General features: G+C 37.5%; 2 pseudogenes; one reads left to right on the forward strand and one right to left on the reverse strand.

The window, feature by feature from the left end:
- The first annotated feature begins 4,544 nt into the window (after positions 1-4,544).
- LOC102482745 (M-phase phosphoprotein 9-like) lies at positions 4,545-8,133 on the forward strand (annotated as a pseudogene).
- Positions 8,134-16,926: 8,793 nt separating this feature from the next.
- LOC102483168 (olfactory receptor 5B3-like) lies at positions 16,927-17,866 on the reverse strand (annotated as a pseudogene).
- Positions 17,867-20,400: the final 2,534 nt, after the last annotated feature.

Genomic DNA, 20,400 nt, shown 5'->3' on the forward strand with positions numbered 1-20,400 from the left:
ATCGGAAGAATATTTAATTGGAAAAGTGCTTGCATATCGATGTTTATTCTGGCACTATTCACAATTGCTAAGTCATGGAACCAACTCAAATTCCTATGAACAGATGAATGGATAGAAAAACTGTGGCACATATACTCTATGGAATATTATTTGACCATAAAAAATGACAAAATCCAGGCTTTTGAAAGGAAGTGGATGAATATGGAAGATTTACTGCTGAGTGAATCAAGCCAGGTTATGAAGGAGAGACATTGTATGTCCCCACTTAATATATACTGAGTGTCTGCACTCTGTGACTGAAACCGATTGACTAAAGGATATAGAAACACAGTATTTGAATGTAAATACCAGATATAGAGTGTGTGAAAGAGGAGGGTCTGAGTAAGGACATTTAGAAGAAAAATAGGGAGGCAAAGCATTAATGGGACAAAGAAATGTGGTATTAACTGTTGAAGATATTTTATAGTTTTTATCAACTGAACTAGGGAGAAATGTTCACCTGTTGAATTATTCATTTTGTAAGCTAAATAATGTGATTGAATGTATAAAAGAAAGTGAAATTTTAAAAATGTGAAAAAAATGCATAAACGCTCTGTGGTTTGTTAAACTTATGAATGCCAGCTATTGTAGTAAGATTGAATGATGTTACTTTAGGAGAAATGATGGCAACATACATGAATTCAGTGTGAGGAAATTTCAAACCTCATAGCTTCCTTTAAAATTTCCTTTTTATGGGAACCAGCAGTTAGCATAATGGCTATGTCACTGGACTCCCACGTAGTCGACCGCGGTTCGTGTCCTGGACCCGGTGGCTTAGAACTCATGCCGGGCACATGTGCATGCGTGCCCAAGATCCTGAGAGGAGAATGGAGGAGAAAGGATTGTAGTGTGACCTTCTCCCCTGGGAGGTGATTTCTCGCTTTCTGTCTCTATGTCTCTCGCTGTCGGTCTGGCAAGCGCATGCACCCTATAGTGAAAACCTCTCAAAAAAAAAAAAATCCTTTTTATCACAGTAGAGTCACCATACTTTTTTAAGTCTTCCAGTGATTGTCTATTTTGCTCCACCCATGCAATTGTTTTAGCCCTTTCATGTAGTCCTTTCCAGCTTAATCTCTTCCTGGAAATACATATTTTAGTTTGCACTGTTTTTCTCCCCCTCCCTTTTTTTTTTTTTTTGTTAATTGCCACAGAGTGTGTGCACTTGCAAGAGAGTGAGAAGCTCTCCTTAACCGAGTATGGCTACACCACAACCCCTTTCTCTCAATTTGCTCATCCTGCCGGGATATTGGCACTACCGGCACATGGACCCAGTGCACTTTCCAGTCAATAAACCCAGGATTCAAACAACAGTCAGCCATATGGGATCAAATTTCCCATGCAAGGCACTTAAACACTGCACTCAACATTTCCTAACTCATTCTGTCTCTTAGGTGCATCCCATATTTGACCACAAAGAATACAGGTTGAAAGCTTTTAGTTTGTGAATTGACTTGAGACTGCACATCTGTTTTTATGGCAAAAATCCATGCTGTGCCATATTTCATTTCCATCTGTTCTTTTGTGAACACTGTATTTTAATTATTTTTATTGTTTATGCACGAACTCTTTTTAAAGGTGTCTTCTCAATACTAATGCTCTTTTCTACTGTCTTTTCTCCTTAACCTTTGGCAACCTCACTTTATAAGTCAACCATCCGAAGACATTGTGTTTACGAACCTTAACGTGACCACTTAGTAGATACCATGTCCTACAACTCCGAATATGGGATTTATGTAACAATGGCTGTATGAGTATGTGTGTGTTATGCCTCAATGCATAAGTGTTCTAATTTTACAATGAAGATAATGAGGATTTGTGAAATTTTGAGACTACAGAGTCTCTACAATTACAGAGTTAGTATGAGGGAGACTCAAGATTTGAAATCTGGTTTTAATCTAATCAATCATCTGTATTTTCAACCAAATCACTTTCGATGTGTATAGATGTGTGAAAATAAAGAAGATTGTAGGGGAAAACGTTTTAAATAAAAATTGCATCTTATTGGTTCTATTTCACCATTTTTTAAAGTTTCAAGAAGAGACAACTCACTATTCTGTTTATTTCTTTACCTTCAATGAGAGGTTACCATGTAGGAAACAAGATAAAATTACCAGCTTATAAATCAAAGTATTGTCTATACTGTTTAATCTTTTTTAGAGGGTCAGCATGAAGAGGTTGCATTAGTCTCCTCTAACTCAATACTTATAGAAATTTTGACACACTATCTTCACTTCAGTGTTTTAGATAAATGTTAAAAATATCTATTTCTCTGTTCAAAAAACCAGAGTATAAGTCATGCTTTAAATGAATATGCTTTTTACTAAAAATGTGTATTGAATATAGAAGCTTACCTTATACTTTAAAAATAATTGAAAGTTAATTCTGAATACTGGCTTGAAATCAGAAATTATTTCGTGGATCAATTCTTTTAAAGAAGCTTTCTCTCAAGGCAGTGGTCAATGGTTCCATGGTCTCTAAGCAAGAAGGGGAATAAGGAGGAAAGAACATTAACATAGGTTCAAGTCCTAAATCTATGTATTCTTTTTATGGCACAAAGAAGTCACACATATCCTCTTTAATGGTCAAGTAAACATAATAAAATTACATCTCCTATGCAATCAACAGAATTCTGTTTATAAGTAGCAACTAGAGAAAGTCTAAAAATTAACTCACTGAGGGGTTATTTTTTTCAAATTACTCAATGTAATTTTTATTTTGGAGTGCTTTCTTGGCCTTGATTGTAGGCTCATAGGAAATTCTTAAACCAGGGAAAGCATCATATGCATGAATGACAATTAACATTCGAATAAACAAATTATAATTAAAGGGGCCAGGACTGTCTTATCCCTTTAAAATGAAGACATCTGGAATCATGGTGAGTTTTAGAAGTTAATGCACTGAGTGAATGAATTATAGAGACATGGATATCTCAAGGGATGTCCCCCATGAGAGTATCTATAGTTCCTTGTCCCACTTTCTTAGAGGAGAAATTTAAATTGCCTGTGGGGACCAATTTGAAAATTTTGAGTGTGTGTATATGTTTTTGTATTACTTGCTATTGTAGTTCTTTTCATTTTTAATTAATATATATATTAAAAATTTAAAAGTTGATGAAATTAAAGTTCCAGTAAACTAAGATTAATGTATTATTAAAAAATAAAAAGTTTTATACATACACAAATTTAACATAGCCTAAGTGTACACTGAAGTCTGGAGTACCATAGTGTAATATTCTAGGCCTTCATATGCACTCAACACTCATTCACTGACTCACCCAGAACAACTTTCATTTATACAAGTTTCGCTCATATATATAAATTCCTATATAGATCTCATATAGGTTCTTCTACCTTGCATTGAATGAACTCTTGCTGTTTTTTTATGGCTGAATAGTATTTCATGTGTCACAATTATTTTTTTTGAAAAGTTTCTACTATAGGGTGTGTGCGCTCCCCAGAAAGAGAGACAGAGAGACAGAAAGCAAGAAATCACTCCCAGGGGGGATGGCCATGCTGCAATCCCCTCTCCTCCATTCTCCTCTTGGGATCTTGGCACACACACACACACACATGTGCCTGGAGTGAGTTTAAGCCACTGGGTCCAGGACTCGAACCACGGTTGATTACGTGGGAGTCCAGCCACATAGCCATTAAACCAATTGCTGGTACCAATGTGCCGCATTTTTGTTTCTTTTTGTGGAGAGGGTTTTTTTTGTTGTTTGTTTGTTTGTTTGTATTTTGCTATAGGGTATGTGCGCTTGCCAGCCCGACAGAGAGAGACAGCGAGACAGAAAGTGAGAAATCACCCCCCAGGGGGGATGGTCACGCTGCAATCTCTTCTCCTCCATTCTCCTCTCGGGATCTTGGGCATACACACACGTGCGCCTGGCATGAATTTAAGCCACCGGGTCCAGGACTCGAACCGCAGTCGACTATGTGGGAGTCCAGCGACATAGCCATTACACTAACAGCTGGTCCCTGTGCCACATTTCTTTTAAAGAATATTTTCTTTAACTTTATTCATCATTATTATTATTATTACTTTTTTAATTTGATAAGAGAGAGACAGACAGAGAGAGAGAGAGGGAAAGTGAGAAAGCAAGCTGCCAAGTCCGGGACTTGAATTGTGGTCAGCCATGTGGGAGTCCAGTGCCTTAACTACTATACCAGCTGCCAGCTCTACCACATTTTTTAAATCTAGTAATCAGTTTTTGACACTTAAGTTCATACTTAATTGCAATGGAAATATTTCTAGGATAAACCATTGTTAAACTCTGCCCTCAAGAATGGGATCAATGCCCACATAAAAGAGACCTGAGGCTTGCTCAACTCTGACAGCAGCAACCGTACTCCCTCAGAAGTCTCGGCTATTTCATAATTCTGAATATTAGCAACTGATAATGCCAGTGGATGATGAAGAATTGGAAGATGACTTAGTTTCTGTTTCCTCAAACAGTGAAACAACCTTTATTTTTAAATAAGAGAGAACAACAATTTCTGTACTCTATGGAAAATTACAATGTGGTGAAAATCTTACAAAAAAATTTCATCTTCTGTAGAATCTGATATTAAAAATTCTCCCCACAATCTTGGACTGAACTTAAATACTAATAGGCACAACTATTCAGTTTGGTGGGAAAACAATGCTAAGAACAGATAGTTTCCCAGCAGAAACAGTTCCACAACCAAATTCAATGTATACAGAAGAAGATAAAATATTTAGTCAAATTGCAGACCAATAATGCTTCCTGGTCTTCCTGTAATAGAAGTTTATCAAGCAAACAAGGATCTTCAGAAAGTCAATTTTTTCCCCCTATGAGAAATGATTCTGTTATCAGTTATATTAAATCTAAGGATCCTGAAATCCAGCAAAACTCATCCACATCACAGCCAGACTGCAATGTAGACAGTAACTCAGTGAGCAATGGGTATGGTACCTTTTGTGTCTCAGAACTAAATTACTATAAATCCAAAGACACTACAGAGTTCATGGAATACACAGATCTTTCTAGAGAACAGTATGTGGGATCTACAATGCAGCCAGATTCACTTGGAGATGGTGCAAAAAATAAGAGTTTTTATAAGCAGAGTACTGGAGAGTTTTGTGCACCTTTAAAGGAAGATTTCCCATTTTTTCCTGATGAATTTGAACATAACTTCCTTGGTGATAATAGGATTTTTGAAGTATGTGGTGGAAAAACAAACAGTAAATCCATAACATCATGGGCACAAAAGCTGAAGCAGAACCAACCCAAGAGGACCCAGTTAGAAGACAAATATTCAAGATTAAGGAAATGAGTAGAGCAGGAAGTTGTCAGTGGAGAAGCCTGATTTTGTGGCTGCTGCTCTTAGTAAACTGGATGAAGTCCACATTCATGGATGTCTGATTCGGGAACAGGACTGACTGACTGGAAACTAGAGAAGAAAGGCATGTTTCACTCTTTGCCTGAAACTTTAGAGAAGGCCTTGGTCCTTTCCTCCTCAGATATCTCATCAAGCCAGTCTAATAGTAGCAATGGGATGCAGCTACTAGAGAGAGAGAGAGAGAGAGAGAGAGAGAGAAACAGGTAGCTGTCTGAGAGGAATCTCGCTTCTGCTCCCAACCCTAATCATCCACCAGAGGTGCTGACTCTAGATCTAACATTATATATGAAGCCAAATTAGCACATTCCAGGAACTCAACCACATGGCTTTTTGAATGCCCTTGATGACAGGATATCCTTTTCACCAGACTCTGTTTTCTGACATAGATTCGGTTTCACAGGCAAGTAAGATCATTGCTCAGTTATCTGGATTCTCAAAATACACTTCAAGTACAAAGGTTTCACCAACAGACTCTGGGAAAAATCGTGCATTCCGAAATGAAAGTAGGACCAGTGCTACGTTTCCTTCATTGAGTATACTATTACTAGTGACAGTGTTTTGTTCAACATTGTAGATGAAGAGAACACGGCCATAGTAGCCTCAACCTCAGTCAGTCTCTCTCAGCTTTCAGGCACAGCCTACAGTGTCCCTGAACACATTTCATTGACGTCCTCGGAAGATACTGTGATATTATCTAACATTAGGTAGCACCTGAAGGAAAAGCTCACTTAACATATAGCAGACCTTCGAGCTTATCATGAATCAGAAATAGTTTGAAACAGAAGTTGGAGATAAAGGAAATGTCCACATTTGAAAATCAGAAGAAAACCCACCAAATTATTGTAGACAGATGTGCCCAATTAGATACTGTGTTGAATGAAGCTACCAGTCATGTGAGAACATTTGAAAATAAGAGTAATTTACTGGAAATAGAAGTGAATGATTTGAAAGAATGCTTCAGTGCAGTCAGTGGTGCCACCAAAATTTTGCAAGAATCAAGTGAGGAAATGAGACAATACCATCGTGTGACTAAAATCCAGATTGCAGGATTTAGAAGAAGCATTCGAGAATGCTTACTAATGTGCAGATGGTAAAGAAACTAGATTAAAATAAGAAAACAAATATTTCAAGATCTTTTAGGAGAGTCTGAGTCCCTTGGAAAAGAACATGGAAGAGTCAAGGATACATTAAGTACAACAGAGAACAAATTCCTCGATGCACCTGCTCAGATTTCTGATTTCAAAACTTGAAGCTTAAGTGAAGCAAGTAGAGCATTAAAATATGTAAGTTGTTGTCATAATTCTAAAATCCACACAAGACCCTCTTGTGCCAGTACCCTAGCAACTTCAGACATCAGCAGGTGAAAGTGGCTGATACTAGGCAGGGAGTACTCTTTACTGGCCAGTCCTTGGACATCCAGGACAGCCAGGTGGACAGCCTGCAGGAGGACCCACAAGTCTCTGGGTACTAGTCTCCTCCAGAGAAAGATTCTTCACCTGGAAGTTCTCTATCAAGCTTATTGATAAAAGGAAAACAAAAAAAGAGAGACTTATGATTCACCATTCATGAAAGCTTTAAAGAAACTTGATGAAGAAAAAATATTTTAAAACTTGGAGACACAGAGAAAGAGGGCACCTAAAATAAATTAGTGAATCTTCAGCAAACTGAAATGTCAGACAATGCAAGTCGGTCCCTGGAGAAATGTGCCCATCAGAGACAGAAGAGATATATATCTGCCTAGCAGAGATCATCCTCTCTGCTGCCTTTGACTTGCAAATCTACCATTCCTACAAAAAGAGAGACTATGGGACCAGGTGATGGCATAATGTTTACATCACTGGACTCCCACATGGTCTACCATGGTTCGAGTCCCGGACCTGGCCGCTTCAAATACACACTGTGCATGTTTATGTCTGTGCCCAAAATCCAGAGAGGAGAAAGGAGAAGGGATTTTGGCATGACCATCCCCGTGGGAGGTGATTTCTTGCTTTCTGTCTCTCTGGTGAGCATGCACATTCTATAGCAAAAATCTCTCTCTCTCTCTCTCTCTCTCTCTCTCTCTCTCTATCTATCTCTCTTTCTCTCAAAAAAAAAAATAAGAGAGAGAGAGAGAGTGATTAACACCAGTGACTGTGGCTTACAGTCCAAAACAGTCCCCTAGAGAAAACCTGGCCAAAGGATTTAGCCATCTGCTTAGCAAAAACAAAAGCAATCCAATTCGATTTGATATACTTTCGGATGATTTAGGTGTGTGTCTACATTACAACATGCCAATCCGAGAAAACAATTCCAGTTTCTTCCTCTAGATGACTTGGAAGAAAAAAACTATGCAGAACAAGACACTGACAGCCATGTTAATCATGTTCTTGTTGTGAGCCATTGCCAAATGGAACAAAGAAAGTCTCTGTGAGAGCCCTGGGAGAAGAGTAAATCAGCCAGGCGCAGTGTGAGCCCTCTTCGGTCACACCTCAGGGAAATGATTTTGAATACACAGGAAAAATTAGGACCCTAGCTGAAATGGAACAATTTTTTTTTTTTTATGAACTTACAAAAGAAAAGGACCAAGCAGCACTAAGCCAAATGCCTTCTCCTGGAGGACAAATCACTTTACAGGCAAGATTACATCAGGAAGCATTGGAAGATCATTTGGGAAAGGATTTAATCAAGGATTTAATCAGTTTGCATGACACTAAAGAAGCTTCGTGTTTTGCACACCTCTACAAATATGTAAGATAAGTGAACAAGTCTAGTGACCTAATGTACATACAACGTAAGGACTACAGGGAATAAAGTTGTAGTTTACTTGGAATTTTTGACAAATGAGTAGATTTTATCTGCTCTTGCTATCTCAAAAAAGTGTAATTTTGTATGATGATGGATATGTTAATTTTCTTCTTTATAGTAACCATTTTAATTTCTATATAGTAGATAGTGACAGTATGTTGTATACCTTGAATATATACAGTATCTTTTATTTTAGAAATCAATTCAAAATTTATTATAGACTAAATCTGATGATTTAGGTGTGTGTCTACATTACAACATGCCAATCCGAGAAAACAATTCCAGTTTCTTCCTCTAGATGACTTGGAAGAAAAAAACTATGCAGAACAAGACACTGACAGCCATGTTAATCATGTTCTTGTTGTGAGCCATTGCCAAATGGAACAAAGAAAGTCTCTGTGAGAGCCCTGGGAGAAGAGTAAATCAGCCAGGCGCAGTGTGAGCCCTCTTCGGTCACACCTCAGGGAAATGATTTTGAATACACAGGAAAAATTAGGACCCTAGCTGAAATGGAACAATTTTTTTTTTTTATGAACTTACAAAAGAAAAGGACCAAGCAGCACTAAGCCAAATGCCTTCTCCTGGAGGACAAATCACTTTACAGGCAAGATTACATCAGGAAGCATTGGAAGATCATTTGGGAAAGGATTTAATCAAGGATTTAATCAGTTTGCATGACACTAAAGAAGCTTCGTGTTTTGCACACCTCTACAAATATGTAAGATAAGTGAACAAGTCTAGTGACCTAATGTACATACAACGTAAGGACTACAGGGAATAAAGTTGTAGTTTACTTGGAATTTTTGACAAATGAGTAGATTTTATCTGCTCTTGCTATCTCAAAAAAGTGTAATTTTGTATGATGATGGATATGTTAATTTTCTTCTTTATAGTAACCATTTTAATTTCTATATAGTAGATAGTGACAGTATGTTGTATACCTTGAATATATACAGTATCTTTTATTTTAGAAATCAATTCAAAATTTATTATAGACTAAATCTAAAAGGCAAAAATGTAAAACTCCTTGGAAATAGTAAGGGGATAATCTGGATACCTTGAGAGTGATGATGAGTTTATTTTTTAGAGATTTTTGCTATAAGACACTTGCACTCTCCAGAGAGTCAGAGAGACAGAGAGACAGAAAAAGAGAAATCACCTCCCAGGGGGATGGCTATGCTATAATACTTTCTCCCTTATTCTTCTTTGGGGATTTTGAGCATGCACACACATGTACCTGGCATGAGTTTTAAGCCACTAGGTCCAGGACTTGAACCATAGTCAACCACATAGGAGACTCACACCTTCACCACACCACCTGTTGGCCCCTGGTGATAACTTTTTAAATACAACACCAAATATATAATCCTTGGGGGAAAGAATCAATAAAGAACTGGAACTCACTAAAATTAAAAACTACTGCTCTATGAAAAGCATTGATGAGAGAATAAGAACATAAGCCACAGTTTGGGAGAAAATGTTTGCAAAAGACACATCTGGTAAAAGATGCATTCCCAGCATGATTTTCAAGCCACTGATTGGGTCTGAGACTCAAGTCACAGGGCTGGCTATGTGGAATCCAGTACTTTAATCACCATGCCACCTGCTGGCCTAGAAAAATCTTGCTTAAGGAAAATCTCTAGTCCTTTAGGTAAATACAGAGAAGTGGGATTATTGGGTCAAATGAAAGTTCTGTAGGTTTCTGAGTAAATTCCATGTTGTTTTCCATAGTGGCAGCACATCTTTGCTCAATATATACTGAACATCTGCGCTTTATGACAGAAATTGAAAACCTAATAATGTACTGGCAGGTAAGACAAGCGTGGCTATTAGGCACTATAGGGGGAAGGGGGTGGATGGCAGGGTGAGTGAGAGGGGCTTAGGGAGGAAGTACTTGACAGACATAAGAATGTAAATTCTTCGGCAGAAAAGATGGATATGGGGACATCCTTGATTAGATGGTAACATACTGCATGGTTTTGAAACACTGCATTGTGCACTATGGAGATGTACAATGAAATGGGAAGAAAAAAAGGTTTAAGTCTCTAAATTTTTATTTGTTTGTTTGTTTAATGGGAGGGAGGGTGGGATAGGTAGAAAGCTAGTGTTTTGGGCAGGTCTCACTATGTCATGATTCTCCTGCCTAAGTCTCCCAGTTAGCTTGGACAGCAGACATATTTCATCATGGCCAGACTGTTTAGGTTGGTCAGAATCCAAACCTAATTCTTCATTACAACCTTCCACTCACTCCACCAAGACTAAGATTGGGCCCGCCAAATAAGTTATTTAAATACTGACCTTGCCAGGAGATGAAATTTAGTTCCCCAACAGCCAGTGTGTGAGCTAAAATTAATAAATTATTTTTTATTTGCTATTATTTTTATACATTAAATCACTATCCATCATTTAGCTTATACAGAGCATTTACCCAACATGAAATACACTTCAGATCAGTCCAGTTGAGAATACTATATATATATCATCATCAACAGATAATAAACCATTTCCATGCACCACAAATGTCTTATCTCTCTATTTTTTTCTCCCTAATTACTTTTCCCACACTCTTCCCCTCTCCTACCCTCCTTTCACACTATCTCCAGTGTCCATAACTATTTTTACTTTTTTTTTTTCTGAGAGGTTTTTGCTATAGGGCGCATGCGCTCGCCAGATAGACAGAGAGAGACAGAGTAGAAAGCAAGAAATCACCCCACAATCACTTCTCCTCCATTCTCCTCTCAGGATCTTGGGCATGCACGCATACACGCCGGCATGAGTTTAAGCCACTGGGTCCTGGGAGTCCAGCGACATAGCCATTACGTTAACTGCTGGTCCCTATTTTCACTGTTTTTATGTCCTCCAATCTTTCAGTCTCTACCATAGAGTGCAGACAGTCAGTATTTGTTATGTGGAGACATACTATGTCTCTCTTTCATAGCCTGACTCTCTTCACTCATCAATAGATCTTCCATATTTGCCCACTTTCTATCAAATGCCAGGACCATCTTGTTTTTTTATGGCTGCATAGTATTCCATGGAGTATATGCATCACACTTTTACGGTCCATTCATCTGTTCGTGTACATTTGGGTTGAATTATTTTTAAGAAATAGAATATAGAAAAGAGAAAAATTTCTCTACAAGAAGTTTCTTTACAAGAGAGAAATCAGGGACTAGCAGTTGGCATAATGGCTATGTCTCTGGACTCCCATAAGAATGTAAATTCTTCGGCAGAAAAGATGGATATGGGGACATCCTTGATTAGATGGTAACATACTGCATGGTTTTGAAACACTGCATTGTGCACTATGGAGATGTACAATGAAATGTGAAGAAAAAAATGTTTAAGTCTCTAAATTTTTATTTGTTTGTTTGTTTAATGGGAGGGAGGGTGGGATAGGTAGAAAGCTAGTGTTTTGGGCAGGTCTCACTATGTCATGATTCTCCTGCCTAAGTCTCCCAGTTAGCTTGGACAGCAGACATATTTCATCATGGCCAGACTGTTTAGGTTGGTCAGAATCCAAACCTAATTCTTCATTACAACCTTCCACTCACTCCACCAAGACTAAGATTGGGCCCGCCAAATAAGTTATTTAAATACTGACCTTGCCAGGAGATGAAATTTAGTTCCCCAACAGCCAGTGTGTGAGCTAAAATTAATAAATTATTTTTTATTTGCTATTATTTTTATACATTAAATCACTATCCATCATTTAGCTTATACAGAGCATTTACCCAACATGAAATACACTTCAGATCAGTCCAGTTGAGAATACTATATATATATCATCATCAACAGATAATAAACCATTTCCATGCACCACAAATGTCTTATCTCTCTATTTTTTTCTCCCTAATTACTTTTCCCACACTCTTCCCCTCTCCTACCCTCCTTTCACACTATCTCCAGTGTCCATAACTATTTTTACTTTTTTTTTTTCTGAGAGGTTTTTGCTATAGGGCGCATGCGCTCGCCAGATAGACAGAGAGAGACAGAGTAGAAAGCAAGAAATCACCCCACAATCACTTCTCCTCCATTCTCCTCTCAGGATCTTGGGCATGCACGCATACACGCCGGCATGAGTTTAAGCCACTGGGTCCTGGGAGTCCAGCGACATAGCCATTACGTTAACTGCTGGTCCCTATTTTCACTGTTTTTATGTCCTCCAATCTTTCAGTCTCTACCATAGAGTGCAGACAGTCAGTATTTGTTATGTGGAGACATACTATGTCTCTCTTTCATAGCCTGACTCTCTTCACTCATCAATAGATCTTCCATATTTGCCCACTTTCTATCAAATGCCAGGACCATCTTGTTTTTTTATGGCTGCATAGTATTCCATGGAGTATATGCATCACACTTTTACGGTCCATTCATCTGTTCGTGTACATTTGGGTTGAATTATTTTTAAGAAATAGAATATAGAAAAGAGAAAAATTTCTCTACAAGAAGTTTCTTTACAAGAGAGAAATCAGGGACTAGCAGTTGGCATAATGGCTATGTCTCTGGACTCCCATGTAGTTGACCACAGTTCGAATCCCAGACCCAGTGACTTAAACTCACGCTGGGCGTGTGTGCATGCATGCCTAAGATCCCGAGAGGAGAATGGAGGAGAAGAGATTGTGGTGTGGCCATGACTCACTTTATATTTCTCTGTCTCTCTCTGTCTTTCTGGTGAGCACACGCACCCTATATGAAAAAACTCTCCCCCCCAAAAAATAAATAAATAAATAAATAAAAGAGAGAGCAAGAAATCAAGCAAACTTTATCTAGGATCTGTGGTTATGTCAGTATCATCAATTATCAGTCATGTTGATAGTATTATCCATAAGATGTGATGACAAGAGTAATTATCATCAGTATTACTTGTCAAATATATAACCCCAGTATAATGATGAGAAACATCAGAAAATTTCAGTTGTAAGATACTCTATAAAATATCTCTCCAGTATGTCTTAAAACCACCAGGTCATCAAACACAGGGAAAGACAGACAACCCATCATATTCAGAAGGCATTAAAAAGACATGACGATTAACTGCAAAAAGAGGAAAATTATACTAATGGAAACAACTAATGAAACCTGACTAAATTTTAAAATTTAGAAAACGACATTGTGTCAATCTTGGTTTCATAGTTTTGACAAATGTATCATGATAATATAAGATTGTAACACAAGGAAAAGAATACAAAGATCTTTATTAGTTATACATGACTAGTAAAACAAAATATCTCAAAGTAGAAATCTTAGAACAACATGTATATTATTTTAGTCTGGAGGCCCCCAAATCAGTATGACTGGATTGAAATCAACATGTTGGCAAGACTGTTCTTTCTTCATGGGTTCTAAAATAGAATCTATTTCTAGTCTTTTCCACCTCTGTGGGCTGCAAGCATTCCATGCCTTATGGCAATATGATCTCAATCTGTTTTCATGGTCACATTGCCAATTCCTCTCTTTCTCTGTGGTTACACCACTCTGTCTACTTCTTTTCTTCTTCTTTCCTCCTCCTCCTTCTTTCTTGCTTCTTGTTTTCTTCTTCTTCTTTCTCTTCTCTTTCTTCTCCTTCTCTTCCTCCTCCTTCTCCTTTTTCTTCTTCTTCTCCTTCTCTTTTCCTTTCTTTTTAGATTTTTGCCATAGGGCATATGAACTAACCAAAGAGAGAAAGAAAGCGAGTAACCAACCCTCAGAGAGAGATGGTCATTCATACAATCCCTTCTCCTCAATTCGCCTCTTGGGATTTTGGGCATGAGCACACATGCAACCAGTGTGTTTTCAGGCTACTGGATCCAGGACTTGAACTCAGAATCAGCCTTATGGGATCCAGCCACCTTAACCATGATGACACCTGCTGGCCCTGTCTACTTCTTATAATGATACACTATTGTATTTAGGGCTCACACAGATAAACCATAATAATCTCTGAATTTTGCATAGTCCTTTAGGTCATGTAAGGTAACTTGAAAAGAATCCAAGAATCAGAATGCATAAAAATTGTGCATTGTAATAGTATATTGAATTTATAATGTGTTTATTGCCAATAGATATCATCATGTTTATATTCTATACAGAAATTTAAGATAATTTCAATTAATTGAATAATTTACATATACGAAGTAACATTTCTTCTATAACTAGATATGAAAAAAATCTTAAATCCCAAGTCTTTTTATGATTTACTAAATAGTATCTATTTGAGTTGTTCCTTTCCACTTAATGGTACATCACATTAAGTAAAAATACAAAACAACGTCACATGAATTAGACGGGATTTCCAGGAAATTACTGTATTCAAAACCAGGGAGTATGAATACTGAGTGGGAATGTAGATAAAATTATTTTGGCAAAGGAGAAATTCAGCTGTGCTTTTTCAAATGTAATCCATGTCTATCTAGAAGATGAATATTATCAAGGATTTACTATAATCATCAGTGGTTGAAATATTCAGTATTTGACACCGTTGAACTCTAAGCTTATTTTATTTATTCATTTAATGAATATTTATTGAGGTTAGATTATGAAACATACTAATTTAGGAACTGAAGATCATGCTGGGACTGAAACAGGCAATTCACTGTTTCCATGGAGTTCACATTCTACTTGAGTGTGGATAGATAATAAACAAATGAGTAAGTATACAGTAGGAGATTATTGATAAGTTCAATGAGAAAAAATGCAGGGTGAAAGGAGAGTGATTATTTTATAATGGTGTCAGAATAGGACTCTCAGACAAGGCAACATTTAAGCAAAGATCCAAATGGAGTGAAGGAATACTCCACACAAGTCCTAATGATCCGAGGTTGGAGCATGCTTGAGTTGTGAAAAAAAAAGAAAATTAATATAAATAAAGTTAAGAAGACAGGGGGAGAGGCAAGAGATGATATATCTCAGGTAAACTGAGAATGAAAGCACAGTATCCATTTCAAAATTTTTGCAAAGAAAAAAATGTATATTTTTGGCAGTACTGGATGATGAAATGGAAAAATGTTTTCATTTTTCCTCTTTTTTTCCTGATATACTAGCTATTGTATCCTTTTGGAAATTAATACTTGGCTATTGGTTTTATAGAATGACTCAGCCAAAACAGAAATACTACTTAATATAAAATGTTATATTTATTTATGGACAAAATGTGCCAAGGCAAAGACCATACTTTCATTAAATAATATATCATTTTTAAACATTAGAACTCTTACAAATAAACTTTAAAATTACACATAAATATATATTTTAATATTCAGAGTATTTGAACCATTATTATTAGATATTAGTGTGTTTATCAAGGCTTTTTAAAGAGGTGGAATCAATAGGACTTATATAGATTTATAAGATTCCTTATGAGAATTGAATCCTATGATTATGGAGGCTCAGAATTGCCCTAATATGCCATCTGCAAACTGGGGAACCAGGAAAGCCGGTGGTGTAATTCATCCTGAGTTTGAAGTACTGATAAAGGATGGTGTGTCTGGGCTTAGGGCTGGGAGGACTGATGTAAGTCCTAAAGACAAAGACTCTCAAACCATGAGCTCCAGTGTTTTGTTTTTTATTTATTTATTTTTTAAAGAATCATTTATTTATTTATTTATTTCCATTTGTTATTGTTAGTTTTTTTGTTTTGTTTTTGTTGTTTGTTTGTTTGGTTTTTTATTTGATGAGAGAGAGAGTGAGAAAGGGAAAGTGAGAAAGCAAGTCACCAGGTCCAGGACTTGAACCATGGTTGACCATGTGGGAATCCAGCACCCTCATCCACCGCACCACCTGCTGGCCCCAAGCTCCAGTGTTTGAGAGCAAGAAAAGATAGACGTTTCAGCTAAGAGAGAGGAAAATTTTCTTTTCTCCATTGTTTCTAATCTGTTCAGGTGAGGCCTTGGTGGTTTGGAGAATGGCCACTCACACTGATAAGGGCAGGCCTTTTCTCAATCTACTGATTGATTCAAATGTTAATCTCTTTTGAAACCACCCTCACAGACACACTCAGAATGTTTTACCAGCCAGATGGATATCCCTTAACTAGGCAAATTAATGTAAAAAGTAACCATCATGTCCAGCCATATTACATTTAATCTTTGCAAATTCCCTCCTGTGTACATGTCTTACTGAGACATCTTCATGCATTTGCATGCATGGGCTTGTTTGAGTACTTGCTTTACATGTATTTACATTGACATATGGTAGGAAAAAATGCTTGTATTGTAGAATGAGTGAATATGTTAATTATCTTTAAAAAGATTTTTGACAAGCAGGGTCCAAGATATTTTAGCTACTTTTCTTTCTTTCTTTTTTCTTTTTTTTTTTTTTTAGAGAGATTTTTCCTATAGGCTGCATGTGCTCACCAGAAACAGAGAGAAAAAGATACAGAAAGTGAGAAATGACCTCCTGGGGTATGGCCTATGGCCATGCCACAATCCCTTCTCTTCCATTCTCCTCTCAGGATTTTGAGCATGCATGTACATATGCCCACTCTGAGTTTTAGTTGCCAGGTCTGGGACTCGAACTGTTGTTGACTACTTGAAAGTCCTGAGATGTAACCATTCTGCCATCTGCTGGTCCAGTCACTATTTTCTAGGTATTATATTTTTGGGGCACAATGTTCCCTTTGTTCCAGACAAAAGACTTTTCAAGATACAATAGTAATACTTCCAGAACTAAATGTCAATGTGGACCTTAAGATGTTATTTAGGACGTGGAGAAGATCTGAAAGGAATAAAGCTAGGTTACTGTGCATCTTACAATGTTAAATTCAAAATTCTAAAGACAATTTTGCCTCCAAAATCACCTTCTTGAATGCGCTCTTCACTTCCTTGTTTCTCAGACTGTAGACCACGGGGTTCAGCATGGGGATGACCATAGTGTAGAACACAGAGGCTATTTTGTCTGTGTCCATGGAATGACTAGAACTGGGTTGTAAGTACATGAAGATGACTGTCCCATAGAAGATGGAGACTGCAGTGAGGTGAGAGGCACAGGTTGATAAAGCTTTATAGTATCCTGAAGCTGAGTGCATCTTTAGAATGGTGATAAATATGAATAAGTAGGATACCATGATAACAAAGAGATCAAAAAATATATTGAAACTCACAATATAAATAAGAACCAGCTCATTCACATGTCTATCAGAACAAGAGAGAACCATAACTGCTGGAATATCACAGAAAAAATGATGTACCTCATTGGACAGACAGAAAGAGACTGAAGGTGTCTGCTGTATAGATGGAGGCATTTAGGAAACCACAGACATAGGAGCCTATGGCTAAACGAGCACACACACCTGTTGTCATGGTGGTGGTGTAGTGTAGGGGTTTACACACCGCTGCATAGCGGTCATAGGCCATGGAGGCCAAAAGGTAAATTTCCACAGTGGCAAAGACCGCAAAAAAGAACATCTGAGCTGCACATGCATTGTAGGAGATGACCTTGACTCCTCGAAGGAGCCCAGTCATCACTGTGGGAGTGACAGCTGAGGAGTAACAAAAGTCAGCCAGAGACAGGTTGCCAAGGAAAAAGTACATGGGAGTGTGGAGATGAGAGTCCAAGAGAATCAATATGATCATCCCTAAGTTCCCAACCAGAGTGATGATGTAGATAAGGAGGAACATGATGAACAGGGGAACTTGCAGTTCTGGGTCATTGGTCAATCCTAGCAGAATGAACTGTGTCACTTCTGTACGGTTTGCCATCAGTGTTATTTGAGAATTTTGAGATGTTCTGTAGCAGTGGGGAAAAAAAAGACTGATAAGTAAACTACACTGAAATTGAAAAGTTTATGTAAAATATGTTTTCTATCATTATAGCAATCACTTGAACTTCAAGACTGTAGAAAAAGCATTGAGTTTGACAACTAAATTCAGTGCATTGATGATAAACAGAGTTACATACTATTCAATCTGAAGAATCTTGGTTCATTTGCTCACTTTTAAATCTATAAATGTGTAATCTGAGTTTTAGAAAAATTAATGATTTCATCATGATGATATATCTGAATGAATCTCTGAAGCCTATTCACTTTCCCTTAGCATCATGAAAGCTAAGACTTACATGTTTCTCCCCTGGGAAAAAAATATTCTAGACATTTTAGATGTATAGTTATCATTTCATTTCAACAACATTATGAATGTGATTAGTTGTTGTATTCATTTAAATTATAAAACACAAGAGGTTGAGTAATTTAATCACATTTTATTTATACAAGTGTAAACTGGCAAACCATGTAGACCTTTGAGCCTGTGCTGAGTGGTTTCTAAGTTTAATGATCTAAATTAAATTAAAATCAAATTGAATTTGTGTCCATTTATAATTGTTTCCTTTGGTAGAAACTGTAGTTTAACGATGAAGTAAGTGAGTTATGTATGCGTAGATGTTATGGAACAACTGTCCTGGCATGGGCATGTTCAACCTGTAGGGGTAATTCTGAGAGAAAGTACAGCATCCCACATAGCAGATACAGAACTTGAGTTCTTGGAAGAGATGCTTATCAATTAGTCCTACTACCACTTACCACCAAGGAATCCGCATCTTAACATAATTCCCCTAAACATCGTAGTTCCATCTGCAATGTAAAAACAGCAATAAGACCTTTTTTGAGGTACTATTGTGACAATAAAATAAGATAATGAAGGAAAAAAAGATTAAAATTCTGGATTTTGAGCACAGTCTAATGAGTGTTATTTATAATAGTATTATTAAAATGGAATGATGGTCTCTATGTTGGCTCAATAAAGATGGATGGTGACATGCAGATTTTCAGGTGTAGGTTGTGGGTGAGGTTTATAATCTTGAAGTTTTCTTCTCTCATTTGCCTTTCCTCCCACACAAAGGCTCATGAGATTTTCTGTGCTGTTCAGTGATTCTCAGTCTGTCCTTGCTACGAGAATATAATTGTCTGCTGTGGCAATTCCATAAAAAGCTATTTTTTCCTTAATTTCTTCCTTGAAATCCATATTTTAGTATGGTTAGAAGATATTTTATTTATTTATTTTTTTTGGAGAGGTTTTCCACTATAGGGTGCGTGCGCTCGCCAGACAAACAGAGAGAGACATAGAGACAGAAAGCGAGAAATCACCCCCCAGGGGGGATGGTCACGCCACAATCCCTTCTCCTCCATTCTCCTCTCGGGATCTTGGGCACGCACTCACATGCACCCGGCGTGAGTTTTAAGCCACCGGGTCCGGGACGTGAACCGCGGTCAACTCCGTGGGAGTCCAGCAACATAGCCATTACGCTAACTGCTGGTTCCCAAGAGATTTTATTCTTAAACTCATTATTTCCCTCACTCCTGTGATCCCACAGCCAAGTCAAAGAGATCAAGAATTGGAAGTTCCTTGATTACAGGCTCTCATTAGCTCACAGGTCTCATTTGTTCCATGCTATAAGATATTTTGTGTGAGTTGTTTCACACACACACACACACACACACACACACACGCACACAAATTTAAAAATGAACAATCTGAACAGACAGCTCTCAAAAAAAGCCATGTGAATAGCTGAAAAGCATATGAAAAAATGCTTAATGCCTCCTGTTATAAGGAAGTTTCAAATCAAAACTGCAATGAGGACTCATCTAACCAGTCAGAATAGTGAGGATCAAAAAAATAAAATAAAATCAAAGACTGACAAGTGCTGGAGAGGCTGCAGAGAAAAGGGAACCCTCATGCATTGTTCATAGAAATGTTAAGTACAGCCACCATGGGAAATGGTGTGCAAATTCCTCAAAAAAAAAAAATAAAAATAGTACTACTCTGTAATCCCATTCTTGAGTATTTACGCAGAGGACAGGAAATTACTATGTTAGATATTTGCACTTCCAAGTTTATTGCAGCACTTTTTACTCTAGCTAAGACATGAAGTCAATCTAAGTGCCCAACAGCCTATGAACGGATTAATAAAATGTGGCACATACACTCAAGGGAATACTACTCAGCCATAAAGAACAATGGTCTGTGATTTGACAAAATGTGTATGAACGTAAAAGATGAAATGGTATGTGTAATAAGCCAGGCTATGGAAGGCAAATACTGTATGCCCCCACTTAACACTTACTGAATGTCCACACTCTATGGTGGAAACCAAAGGATTTGATGGCACATAAATAGAGAGAATAATGTAGACCACAGAAGCTATATGGTAGGGATGGGAAGTAGGCTAGGAGAAAATGATTGACACATAAATGCGTGTAAACAAATGGAATAGATTATGGAACAGTGTTCCACAGTAG

The sequence above is a fragment of the Tupaia chinensis genome, unplaced genomic scaffold (assembly GCF_000334495.1).
Source record: "Tupaia chinensis unplaced genomic scaffold, TupChi_1.0 Scaffold000709_1, whole genome shotgun sequence".
In the NCBI taxonomy this organism is placed as follows: domain Eukaryota; kingdom Metazoa; phylum Chordata; class Mammalia; order Scandentia; family Tupaiidae; genus Tupaia; species Tupaia belangeri.